Here is a 14,105-nt window from a genome sequence, read left to right as displayed (position 1 = left end):
CCCAGGTCCCTTGATAGATGACCCCTGGGCCTTCTTGCTCAGTGCCGGGGAGTGCTTCTTGGCCTTCTTCTTCAGCACCGGTGCTGGCGAACAGTGCCGTGAGGAGTCGGGTGCCGGCGGTGTCCTGCACATGGAGGCTGAGGCACTTGGTGCGACCAGCTCGGAAGCTGGGCGGAGGGTGGACTCCATCAGGAGAGTCCTGAGGCGGATGTCCCGCTCCTTCTGGAGGCAGGGCCAAAAGTTTTTGCAAATCCGGCACTGCTCCTTTAGATGTGATGCCCCCAGGCACTTAAGGCAGCTGCTGTGGGAGTCACTCACAGGCATAGGCCTGCTGCAGTCTGAGCAGGGCTTGAACCCGGGCTTGTCCCACCTAGGGCAAAGTCCCGCTGGGATCCTAACTACTAAGTAACTCACACTTAACAATTATTTAAGAACTACTTGACAACTACTTAAGACTAGCAAAGCAAAGTATACACAACAGTCTTAAGGCATGAAGCTTGAAATGGTAGACAACTGCTAGCTCTTGCCAAGCAAGGGAGAAACTCTGACTGACCACCATGGACGGTAAGAAGGAACTCAGAGGGTGTAGGGCTGGCGGCACCTGATTTACCGCGGCATAGGCGCTGACTCTGTGGGTGCTCCGGAGCTGGAGCACCCACAGGGAAACATTGGTGGGTGTGGAGCACCCACCGGCAGATCCCCACCACATCCCCCTGCCCCAGCTCATCTCTGCCTCCGCTCCGTCTCTGCTTCCTCCCCTGAGCGGGCCAACATGTCCTGCTTCTCCCCCCTCCCTCCCAGCGCTTGCACTGCGAAACAGCTGTTTTGCGTGGCAAGCCAGGGGGGGAAGGGGGAACGTGGCACACTTGGGGAAGAGGCGGGGCCAGAGCAGGGATTTGGGGAGGGATCTAATGGGGCAGGGAGGGGGCCAGGGGCGGGGCTGGGGGGAGCGAGCACCCACCGGCACCAACAAAAGTTTGCACCTGTGTACCGCAGCATGAGTGCGGCACTCCAGAGGGCGCCACAGCTGGCCCTACGGGTACTGCTGAGGCAAAAATCTCCAGTGGGTGCACACACACCTAGAATGGAAGCAACATGAGCAAGCACTTGAAGAAGAAACCTTATTGCTTCAAATTTGACTTAGCTTGATAAAGTTTAGGAATTAGAGTGTGATTTTATCTTTTATTTCTTTTTGTAACCATTCTGCATTTCTATGCCTATACCACTTATAGTCACTTAAAATCTATCTTTCTGTAGTTAAACTTATTTTAATGTTTTATCTAAGCCAGCGTGTTTTTGACAGAAGTCTGGGGAATCTACTCAGGTTACATATTCTTACTCTGATGCAACGACAAACTAATTAATGAGCTTACTCTGATCAAGGGAGTCTTGAGCAGTGTAAGGCACACATTTCTGGGGTGCAAGGCGGGGACTAGGCAAATGCGGGTGTCACCCTATACATAATTCAAGAGTGGCTAGGTATAGCATGCTGGTATTTGTCAGGGGGTGACTTGCATGCCAGAGGCTGGGGTAAGTTGGCAAAGTGGCAGCTCACAAAGCAAAACAGGGCATAGTGCACACCAGACTGGTAAGTTAAGGGGGCACAATGATCCAACAATTCAGATTTGTACCCTGCGGCATGTCACAGTCCCCTTTATTGATGTGCTAGGAATTTATTGAAGATGAACTGACTTATGAAGCCTTTTACCTCTGTGAGAGAAATAATGTAATGGGAGTACAGATCTAGTATAAACTTCAATTATTTCCATTTCAAATGGAATTCATATTCATAAGCTGTAAAGTAACTTTCTGCTTTGAGATGGACAGTTAATAAAGGACACAAGCTGTGTAACCTTTTACCCAGTTAGACTATAATGGTTGTTAAGTTCCCAAATTCTCTTGTTTGCAAAGGAAAGATGTGACATCTGTCATGAGAGGTCTGAATTTATTTTTAATAATTGCTGATGAAAGCATGATTTTAGTGTGTGTTTCTTCTGTCAGAAACTTTTGCAACAAAATATTGCTATGGATGTTTGAGGCGGGAACAGATATCAGCGCATAACTGTTTGACCCAGAAGAGGGCTGTGGCAACTTCCGCAAAACTCTGATTCTTGTGCTTCTTTCATTTCTGATATTTCTGATATCTTTCATTTCTGATATGGGTTCACACATACCCACTGCATGTGGTTTGAAACAATGGATATTTCAAGAAAACTGCTGGCTTTTCTAAATTGACATTATGCCAAAGTTTGCCTCACTTCAGCTGAATTGGGCCATGCTGCTGGAGTCCAAGGCATACTTCATACATGATTTAGACCCTGGAAGGAGCCATGAGGTGGAGCAAGCTAGAATTGCAACCGTAAAGCTGGAAGGCCTTGGTTCCTGTGGCTTAACATGACATCTGAACTGATGCTCCCACTTCCTGAGGCAAGCCTACAAGAAGACAACATTGATGGGTTATGCCAGCCCCTGACCAGTCTGCCAGTATCCAAAAGGCCCTGCTAGCATGAAGCATAGTCCCAGCAACATTATCATCTTGTTTCTTAACTGCAGCTACAGCTGCTATTCCATAAGAGTCTGAGGACTGCAAGAGTTGGAGAGGTCAAACCCCTCTTATCTTAGGTATCTTGTTTTTCCTTTTTTCTACTTTTTCCTTTTGTTTTTATTAACTGGGAAACTTCCCACCCTTTTTATTATTTAGAATGTGAATGTGTGGCTGGTTGCCTGCATGTGTGTATGAGCCCACACGAGAAAGAAGCCAGATAGAATGAGTCTTCAATTCCAAAACAGCCCTAAACCGTGTCTCATAAACTCATTGAATGTGTGGTTCTTATTCCTTGCAAGTGTCCAAAGATGCTATGCTGTCAGCTACAGAGTGTTAAGTGAGAGCTGTTAAATTTCTGCTTATTGAAGTCTCAATAAGGTCTGAATCTGTGTTGGGGATGGAGGAAGGAGAGTGTAACAGTGAAATCCAAAGAAGACACTTTAATTGGCTTGTAGGTTGTAAGACTTATATGTAAACAATAATTTGGTTTCAGTACTAAAATATTCAGCCAGCTAAATTGGTGAGTGAATTGGTGAGCATTGCTGTGAGTGAAGTTCTCTAATTGGGGGTTATAACTAGGCCCCTACCAAATTCATGGTCCATTTTGGTGAGTTTTATGGTCATAGGATTTAAAAAATCATAAATTTCATGATTTCAGCTATTTAAATCTAAAATTTCATGGTTTTGTAATTGTAGGGATCCTGACCCAAAAAGGAGTTGTGTGTGTGAGGGGGGGGAGGGTCGCAAGGTTATTGTAGGGGGTGTTTGTGGTACTGCTGCCCTTACTTCTGCACTGCTGCTGGTGGCAGTGCTGCCTTAAGAGCTGGGCAGCTGGAGAGCGGCAGTTGCTGGCTGGGAGCCCAGCTCTGAAGGCAGAGCCGTCGCCAGCAGCAGCGCAGAAGTAAGGGTGGCATGGTGTGGTATTGCCACCCTTATTTCTGCGGTGCTGCTGGCGCTACACTGCCTTCAGAGCTGGGTGCCTGGCCAGCAGCCGCCACTCTCCGGCCACCCAGCTCTGAAGGCAGTGCAGAAGTAAGGGTGGCAGTACTGTGACCCCCCTGCAACTCCCTTTTGGGTCAGGACCCCCAAGTTGAGAAATGCTGTCTCCCCTGTGAAATCTATATAGTATAGGGTAAAAGCATGCAAAAGACCAGATTTCATAGGGGGAGACCAGATTTCATGGTCTGTGATGCGTTTTTCATGGCCACGAATTTGGTAGGACCTTAGTTACAACTAAATGGACAGCCACCTCCTGGATTCCTGTTTTAGGACTTATGAGGACTGATTACCTGCTATATTAATCTGATGATTTGACTAAATTGATGACTTAATTCCAATCTAATATTGCTTCTGATTTGTTGACTTTTGATTTGATAATTGTGTTGTTCAATTTTTAGATAAGTTTAGTAGTGTTTATAGTAGTTTAGCCTTAGTGACATGTTTTCTTGGTTTTATGTTTGTTAATTAACTTCAATACAATTTATAAAAAGAATACTTAGTCATATTTCTTTCAATAACTACCAAGAACCAGAACCTTTGATTCAGAAACTTGGTTGGCATCAACCAGTCCACCTAGGAACTTAATCATCTTTCTCTAAGTTAACAATATTAAACATCTTGGGCTTTGCATAGACATGCTACAGCACCAATATGGTAAGAATGAAGAGTAAATAAAAACAGATTAAAAAAACAAAGTTTTTTATTTAAATTGAAATTTTTCTTTTAAATTAAATACAGGGTGTTTTTTTAAAATCGTATTTAAAATAAAATTTGAAGTTGACAACCTATTTTAAAATCCTAATCTATTAAAATAATTTAAATTGAATACAAAACATAATATTAAGAAGTACGTGTTTGCCAACAAGTTTTAAAGGAAGTCAAACCATTGAACTGGTGAAAGTTGATGGCTAACCACCTGGAATCAGAGTTTTTTGACATGCTAAACCAGCTTTTGATAGCAACAACCTCTTCTGCAGATGCAAACAATATTTTCTTCATGTCAGTTTATTCAACTCATACAGTTCATTGACGAGTTTATTCAAAGTTAAGAAACCATCCGGGGGTGAAAAAGTAGGAAAGCTTGTTTTCCTCTTCCAATCTATGAATAAAAACTAGGTGTGAGAGGATGAGATCATTTAGTTCTAAAATTTTGAAGGACATGGTGACCAGAAACAATCAGTGTACTGTAATTCATGAACTACAGATAATACTTTTTTTAATAAATCAATAATTTTAAAATGCAAAACATGTTTTGATTAATTTTTGATAAACTTCTTTTTGTATATATTCAGCATGGCTGTGGTAGTTTTATTTAATAACAAAATTTAAATGCTGTTTTTCAACATTTTTAATTAAATTTGAATTCCTATCCAAATAGTGCTCGACACAAATCACAAGTAAAAAATTAATCCTCATCTATTAAATAAGAAATACTTTGCTCACAATTTTCTAACATAATAATGTAAAAATGAAGAATCTGAATAAATGTAAATTAAGCTATATAATTGCTTGAATAAATATGAAAAAAATATAGTGTATTCTCCTTGTTAGCAAAAACAAGCACCAAATTTAGTGTAAAAGCTATATTTGGTTGTAAATTGTGTGTTTTAATGGTTACCAACTAATGAGAATCAAGCTTTCTTCAAGAAAGTAACTAAAAAGTACAAATGAAAAACATGATTAAACCAATTATTTAAATCAAGGTTTTCTATCTGCTGATTTGAATAATAATTAAGATCAGTGATTTAAATAGCTTTGCTTTAAATCATGGAGTGCATGCAGGTGAGCATTACATGACTCATGTCCTTAGGTATTTACTGCCTTTACAGTTCTTCTCTATTTGTTCAATATTGACAAATAGTAAGTGACACCTCTTCCTCCCTGTTTGCCCATCCTGACATAATGACTGTTCTAAGTGTTTGAAATGCAGTGTCTGTTTAGGTATGTCTCTACATGTGGAGAAGCCATGTATTGTCGCAGAAACATACACTGAAGATTTCATAATCAAGGGTCACTGTCTTTTGGGGCATGGCTGTGCTGGACAAAAAGTTTGCAATGAACATCAGAGACTCTCTTTTGCCTTGTGCCTCCAAGAGATATTTTTGAATGTTCATAAATATCCTTTGAAAATATTGTGGAGCTGATAGCAAAGGTTTTTTAAAGGTGGTTTCCAGAGATTTGTGGTCATTGTCCACATGGATATGATCATGTCACACAAGATACTGGTCAAACTTGAAGCATGCTAAGACAATGGTTGGCATTTCTTCTCTGTTTAAGCATAGTTATACTTTGTAGCAGAGAGTGTTCTAGAAGTTAATGCTACAGGCTAACCATCTTGGAACAACACCGCTCCCAATCCATATTCATTGGCAACACACTGAATAGTTACAGATTCCTTCACATCATAATATTTTAGGACTAGATGGTTAGTGACGAGCTCTTAGATTTGTTTGAAAAAGCATCTTGCTGTTGGGATGCCCACCCCCATCTTTACCAGTCAATTTCCTCATAGGCACTTTGATCTGGGAAAGTTATGGCAGGAAGTTGGATGGATAACTAGCAGATCCCACACAGTGCGGTATGTCTTGCATGTTTGGTGAAGAGGCAGTGTCCAAAATAGTTGGACCTTCTCTGGGCCTGGTTTTACGCCCTCTGCCGTTAGAAGGTGTCCAATACACAGCACTGCTGGCAGGCACACTCTGATTTTTTTCTTACTGAGTTTTAGATTCACTGATGTGCTCTATAAAGTAGTTCTGTCAGGATACAATCATGATCAGCAATAGCCTCTGTGGGTGTGTCTACACTGCAATGGAAAACCCATGGCAGGCCCATGCCAGCTGACTCGGGCTGGAAGGGATTGGGCTAAGAGGCTGTTTATTGTGGTGTAGATGTTTGGACTCTGGCTGGAGCCAGCCTCTACGACCCTGTGAGGTGTGAGGGTTTCAGAGCTCAGGCTGTAGCCTGAGCCTGAACATCTCTATTGGCAGGTATAGTGCCCCTCTATAAAAAGGGAAATAAAGACAACCCGGGGAATTACAGAGCAGTCAGCTTAACTTCAGTATCCGGAAAGATAATGGAGCAAATAATTAAGCAATCAATTTGTAAACACCTAGTAGATTACAAGGATCACCTTATTAAGTAACAATCAGCATGGATTTGTCAAGAACAAATCGTGTCAAAGCAACCTAATAGCTTTCTTTGACAGGGTAACAAGCCTTGTGGATGGGGGGAAGCGTTAGATGTGGTATATTTTGACTTTAGTAAGGCTTTTGATACTGTCTTGCACGACCTTCTCATAAACAAACTAGGAAAGTACAACCTAGATGGAGCGTAAGGTGGGTGCATAACTGGTTGGAAAACCATTCCCAGAGAGTAGTTATCAGTGATTCACAGTCAAGCTGGAAGAGCATATCAAGTGGGGTCCCACAGGGGTCAGTTCTGGGTCCAGTTCTCTTCAATATCTTCATCAATGATATAGATAATGGCATAGAGAATACACTTATAAAGTTTGTGGATGATACCTGGCTTGGAGGGGTTGGAAGTGCTTTGGAGGGTAGGATTAAAATTCAAAATGATCTGGATAAACTGGAAAAGTGGTCTGAAGTAAATAGGATGAAATGCAATATGGACAAATGCAAAGTACTCCACTTAGGAAGGAACAATCAGTTGCACACATACAAAATGGGAAATGACTGCCTCGGAAGGAATACTGCAGAAAGGGATCTGGGGGTCATAGTGGATCACAAGCTAAATAGCGTCAACAGTGTAACACTGTTGTAAAAAAAGCAAACATCATTCTGGGATCTATTAGTAGGAGTGTTGTAAGCAAGACACAAGAAGTAATTATTCCACTGTACTCTGCACTGACAAGGCCTCAACTGGAGTACTGTGTCCAGTTCTGGGCACCACATTTCAGGAAAGAGGTGGACAAATTGGAGAAAGTCCAGAGAAGAGCAACAAAAATGATTAAAGGTCTAGAAAACATGACCTATGAGGGAAGAATTAAAAAACTGGGTTTGTTTAGTCTGGAAAAGAGAAGACTGACAGGGGACATGATAACAGTTTTCAAGTACATAAAAGGTTGTTACCAGGAGGAGGGAAGTAAATGGTTCTCATTAACCTCAGAGAATAGGAAAAGAAGCAATGGGCTTAAATTGCAGCAAGGATGGTTTAGGTGGGACATTAGGAAAAACTTCCTAATCGTCAGGGTAGTTAAGCACTGGAATAAATTGCCTAGGGAGACTGTGGAATCTCCATCATTGGAGATTTTTAAGAGCAGGTTAAACAAATACTTGTCAGGGATCATCTAACTAATACTTAGTCCTGCCATTCATGCAGGGGACTGGACTAGATGACTTCTCCAGGTCTCTTCTAGTCCTACAATTCTACGATCTTCACCGCAGTTAACAGCTGCTTAGCTCAAGCCCCATGAACCTGAGTCAGCTAGCATGGTCCAGCCACGGGTTTTTAGCTGCAGTGTAGACATACCCCAGAATCCACCTACCCTGGGCAGTCTGCGCTTCTTGATTAACCCCTTCAGGGACATAATGGCAGGCAAGCAAGGAACATAGGCTTTGCAAAGAAATTTCCTAACCACAACTAATTTACTTTTAAAGAGCACTAGAGAGTTACACATCTTTGGAAAACAAGAAACAACGCTGTATGCACTCTTTGAGTCTGATCTCACCCCTCCTGTGTGTCCTGGGTTTGGTCACTGTCCACAGGTAGCCCTTCCTGATTCTCTCTCCTTAGCTCAGTCTTCTGGCATGAGGCAATGAACAGTCCCCCTTCACAGAGAGCATTCTCCCTTAAATATAGCCTCTGACCCCTTTGGCCATGGGCCCAGGATGATGAACAGGAGCTCATTTCCCAGCCAGGCTTCTGTGTAGAGCAGTGGAATGAGTAGAGCAGGGAAATGTAAGGCACTGAGTCGTGGCGGCTCTGGTCAGCATTGCCAACCGGGACATTAAAAGTCCCGTCGGTGGTGCTGCCCAGCTAAGGCCGGCTAGTCCCTACCTGTTCTGACACTGTGCTGCACATTTAACATTTAATATTCCCATGGTGGGAAGAACACCTCAACAGCCCAACATTGTGGCATTTAATTTCAGAAAGGGGCACTATGCAACAATGAGGAGGTTAGTTAAACAGAAATTAAAAGGTACAGTGACTAGAGTGAAATCCCTGCAAGCTGCATGGACACTTTCCAAAGACACCATAATAGAGGCTCAACTTAAATGTATACCCCAAATTAAAAAACACAGTAAAAGAACTAAAAAAGAGCCATCGTGGCTTAACAACTATGAAAAAGAAGCAGTGACAGATAAAAAGGCATATTTTAAAAACTGGAAGTCAAATCCTAGTGAGGTAAATAGAAAGCAGCATAAACACTGCCAAATTAAATGTAAAAATGTAATAAGAAAAGCTGAAAAGGAGTTTGAAGAACAGCTAGCCAAAAACTCAAAAGGTAATACCAAAATGTTTTTTAAGTACATGTCATAAATATAAAGGGAAGGGTAAACACCTTTAAAATCCCTCCTGGCCAGAGGAAAAACCCTTTCACCTGTAAAGGGTTAAGAAGCTAGGATAACCTCGCTGGCATCTAACAAAATGACCAATGAGGAGACAAGATACTTTCAAAGCTGGAGGAGGGGAGAAACAAAGGTTCTCTCTGTCTGTGTGTTGTTTTTTGCCAGGAACAGAAAAGGAATGGAGTCTTAGAACTTAGTAAGTAATCTAGTTAGATATGCATTAGATTCTGTTTTGTTTAAATGGCTGATAAAATAAGTTGTGCTGAATGGAATGTATATTCCTGTTTTTGTGTCTTTTTGTAACTTAAGGTTTTGCCTAGAGGGATTCTCTATGTTTTGAATCTGATTACCCTGTAAGGTATTTACCATCCTGATTTTACAGAGGTGATTGTTTTACTTTTTCTTCTATTAAAATTCTTCTTTTAAGAACCTGATTGCTTTTTCATTGTTCTTAAGATCCAAAGGTTTGGGTCTGTGTTCACCTATGCAAATTGGTGAGGATTTTGATCAAGCCTTCCCCAGGAAAGGGGGTATAGGGTTTGGGGAGGATTTTGGGGGGAAAGACGTTTCCAATCGGGCTCTTTCCCTGTTATATATTTGTTAGACGCTTGGTGGTGGCAGCAATAAAGTCCAAGGGCATAAGGTAAAATAGTTTGTACCTTGGGGAAGTTTTAACCTAAGCTGGTAAAAATAAGCTTAGGGAGTTTTCATGCAGGTCCCCACATCTGTACTCTAGAGTTCAGAGTGGGGAAGGAACCTTGACAGTACATCAGAAGCAGGAAGCCTGCTAAACAACTAGTGGGGCCCCTGGATGATCGAGATAGAAAAGGAGCACTTAAAGACGATAAAGTCATCGCAGAGAAACTAAATGAATTCTTTGCTTCAGTCTTCACGGCTGAGGATGTTAGGGAGATTCCCAAACCTGAGCCGTCTTTTGTAGGTGAAAAACCTGAGCAATTGTCAAAGATTGAAGTGTCACTAGAGAAGGTTTTAGAATTAATTGAGAAACTTAACAGTAACAAGTCACCGGAACCAGATGGCATTCACCCAAGAGTTCTGAAAGAACTCAAATGTGAAATTGCGGAACTATTAACTATGGTTTGTAACTTGTCCTTTAAATCAGCTACTGTACGCAATGACTGGAAAATAGCTAATGTAACGCCAATATTTAAAAAGGGCTCTAGAAGTGATCCTGGCAATTACAGACAGGTAAGGCTAACGTCAGTACCAGGCAAATTAGTTGAAACAATAGTAAAGAATAAAATTGTCAGACACCTAAAAGAACATAAATTGTTGCGCAAAAGTCAACATGGTTTCTGTAAAGGGAGATCATGTCTTACTAATCTATTAGAGTTCTTTGAGGGAGTCAAACCAACATGTGGACAAGGGGGATCCAGTGGACATAATGTACTTAGATTTCCAGAAAGCCTTTGACAAGGTCCCTCACCAAAGGCTCTTATGTAAATTAAATTGTCATGGGATAAGAGGGAAGATCCTTTCTTGGATTGAGAACTAGTTAAAAGACAGGGAACAAAGGGTAGGAATAAATGGTAAATTTTCAGAATGGAGAGGGGTAACTAGTTGTGTTCCCCAAGGGTCAGTTCTAGGACCAATCCTATTCAACTTATTCTTAAATGATCTGGAGAAAGGGGTAAACAGTGAAGTGGCAAAGTTTGAAGATGATTCTAAACTGCTCAAGAAAGTTAAGACCAAAGCAGACTGTGAAGAACTTCAAAAAGATCTCACAAAACTAAGTGACTGGACAACAAAATGGCAAATGAAATTTAATGTGGATAAATGTAAGGTAATGCACATTGGAAAAAATAACCCCAACTATACATACAATATGATAGAGGCTAATTTAGCTACAACTAATCAGGAGAAAGATCTTGGAGTCATCGTGGATAGTTCTCTGAAGACATCCACGCAGTGTGCAGCGGCAGTCAAAAAAGCAAACGGGATGTTAGGAATCATTTTAAAAGGGATAGACAGTATGATGGAGAATATCTTATTGCCCTCATATAAATCCATGGTACGCCCACATCTTGAATACTGCATACAGATGTGGTCCCCTCATTTCAAAAAATATATAGTGGTATTAGAAAAGGTTCAGAAAAGGGCAACTAAAATGATTAGGGGTTTGGAACGGGTCCCATAGGAGGAGAGATTAAAGAGGCTAGGACTTTTCAGCTTGGAAAAAAGGAGACTAAGGGGGGATATGATAGAGGTATATAAAATCATGAGCAATGTGGAGAAAGTGAATAAGGAAAAGTTATTTACTTGTTCCCATAATATAAGAACTAGGGGCCACCAAATGAAATTAATGGGTAGCAGGTTTAAAACAGATAAAGGAAGTTCTTCTTCACTCAGTGCACAGTCAACCTGTGGAACTCCTTGCCTGAGGAGGTTGTGAAGGCTAGAACTATAACAGGGTTTAAAAGAGAACTGGATAAAGTCATGGAGGTTAAGTCCATTAATGGCTATTAGCCAGGATGGGTAAGGAATGGTGTCCCTAGCCTCTGTTTGTCAGAGGGTGGAGATGGATGGCAGGAGAGAGATCACTTGATCATTACCTGCTAGGTTCACTCCCTCTGGGGCACGTGGCATTGGCCACTGTCGGTAGACAGGATACTGGGCTGGATGGACCTTTGGTCTGACCCAGTATGGCCATTCTTATGTTCTTATGCGCCCCGGAAGTGGCTAGCAGCAGGTCCAGCTCCTGGCGGGGGGGAGAGGGGGGCATGGGGCTCCATGCGCTGCCCTCGCCCCAAGCACCAGCTCCGCACTCCCATTGGCCAGTTGCTGGCCAATGTGGGTGGGCGGTGCCTGCAGGCAAGAGCTGCACAGAGCCGTTTGCACACCTCCGCCTAGGAGACAGACCTGCTGCTGGCCGCTTCCAGGGCGCAGTGCGGTCTGTGGTTCCAGGACAGGCAAGAAGCCTGCCTTTGCACCCCCGCTGTGCTGCTGACCAGGAGCCACCCGAAATAAGTCCGTGCCCCAATCCTGTGCCCCAATCCCCTGCCCCAGCCCTGAGCCCCCCGAAACCCGGAGCTCCTCCCTGCACTCCATCCCCGGCCCCACTCCAGAGCTTGCGCCCAGAGCCCTGACCCCCTCCTGCACCCCAACCCTCTGCCCCAGCCCAGAGCACCCCCCCACCCCCGAACCATGAAGTTAACATGAGCTCCCAATGCGATGCTGTGGCAAATACTGCTACTGAAATCATTGCCTGTATAAAAAGTAATAGATTAGAAGATCAGAAGAGACCAGTGATCATCTAGTCTGCACTTCTATATAGCACAGGTGATGGGACTTCCCTGAATTAATGTTGGAACTTGAGCATATCTTTCAGAAAAACATCCAATCTTGATTTAAAAATTGTCAATGATAGAAAATCCACCACAATCCTTGGAAAGTTGCTCCAATGGTAATAACTTTCATGGTTAAAAAATTGCACCTTATTTCTAGGCTGAATTGTCTGCCTTCAGCTTTAGCCATTGGATCTTGTTATAATTGCTAGATTAAAGAGCCCATTTTAAAAGTTTTGTTCTTCATGTACCTACATATAGACTTTGACCAAGTTGTCCCATAACCTTCTTTTGGCTGAGATAAACAGATTGAGCTCTTGGAATCTCTCATTATAAGCATGTTTTCTAATCAATCAGTCATTTTTGCGGCTCTTCTCTGCACCCTCTCCAATTTATCAACATCCTTCTTGAATTGTGGACTCTAGATCTGGACACAGTATTTCAGTAGTGGTTGCAGCCAAATACAGAGGTAATATAACCTCACTACTTCTATTTGAGATTCCCTTTTTATATGTCATCTTAGTCCTTTTGGCCATAGTGTCATACTGAGGGCTCCTGTTCAGGTGATTACCCCTCTTGACTCCCCAAGTTCTTTTCAGCATCACTGCTTCCCCCATCCTGTAAGTATGGCCTGCATTCTCTGTTCCTAGAGTAGTGAGTAGAGAGGTGATTTTACCACTGTATCGGGCATTGGTGAAACGGACCCTGGAATACTGAATCCAGTTTCCATGTTTTTAAAAGGAAATTGAAAAATCGGACAGGGTGCAGAGAACAGCCATAACAATGATTTGAGTGCTGGAAAAAAATGCCTTGCAGTGAGAAACTTAAGGAGCTCAATCTGTTTAATTATCAAAAAGAAGATCAAGATGTGACTTGATCAAGGTATATAAAGTATCTTCACAGAGAGAAAATACCGGATACAAAAGGGATTTTTAATTTAGCGGAGAAAGGCATAACAAGAACCAACAGCTGGAAGTTAAAGTCAGTCAAATTCAAATTTGAAATCTGGTGCAAATTTTTAAAAGTGAGGATGATTACTCAGTGGAACAAACTACCAAAGGAAGTAGTAAATTCTCCATCTCTTGAAGTCTTCAAATCAAGACTGGATCCTTTCTGGAAGATATGCTTTAGCCAAACAGAAGTTGTTGGGCTCAACACACGAGTAGCTAGATTTAATTCTATGTCCTGTGTTATATAGAAATTCTGACTAGATGATCTAATAGTCCCTTTTGGCCTTAAAACCTCTGAATCTATGAATATAAATGAATTGCTGTGTTCAGCAAATTCACTCTGATTGCCATGCTGCCTTTTTCCTGTCTTGCATCCACTTCATAGTTTTCTCAGTGAGGCTCTAAAGAAACTACAGTTTTCACACTTACATTTGCACTGTGGCAGGGAGTGGAGTGTGGCTCACAGCCATTGCTGAAGTGACATTGTTGCCTTTGGTTGGCCACAATGATGAATTAAAGCAGTAAAAACTATTTTACTTCTGACACGTTATGATGTGCATGTAAAGAGCAGCCAGAGGAAACCATTTACAGTGCAAAACAACAAGTTTTATCAGTTCTATAAAACCCAGGAACTAGACTACATATTATTGACTGCCATCTACTGGTATCTTATCTATTATTAACTGTTTACATATATATAGATATAGAGTTCTTCTGTAAAAGCTCCCTGCTAGCTGCAGCTGCCTGCAGGCAACAGCCCATATGTGACATAGCCTTT

The 14,105-nt window shown here is 42.0% G+C and overlaps 1 protein-coding gene across 3 annotated transcripts in view; it reads right to left on the bottom strand.

Moving 5' to 3' along the window:
• CASR (calcium sensing receptor) overlaps positions 1–14,105 on the bottom strand; it is a 161,491-nt gene that overhangs the window by 32,211 nt on the left and 115,175 nt on the right. The gene's annotated exons all lie outside the window — the stretch shown is intronic.

This window comes from Natator depressus, chromosome 1, assembly GCF_965152275.1.
Source record: "Natator depressus isolate rNatDep1 chromosome 1, rNatDep2.hap1, whole genome shotgun sequence".
Taxonomy (NCBI): domain Eukaryota; kingdom Metazoa; phylum Chordata; order Testudines; family Cheloniidae; genus Natator; species Natator depressus.
This window is presented reverse-complemented; position numbering and strand designations above follow the sequence as displayed.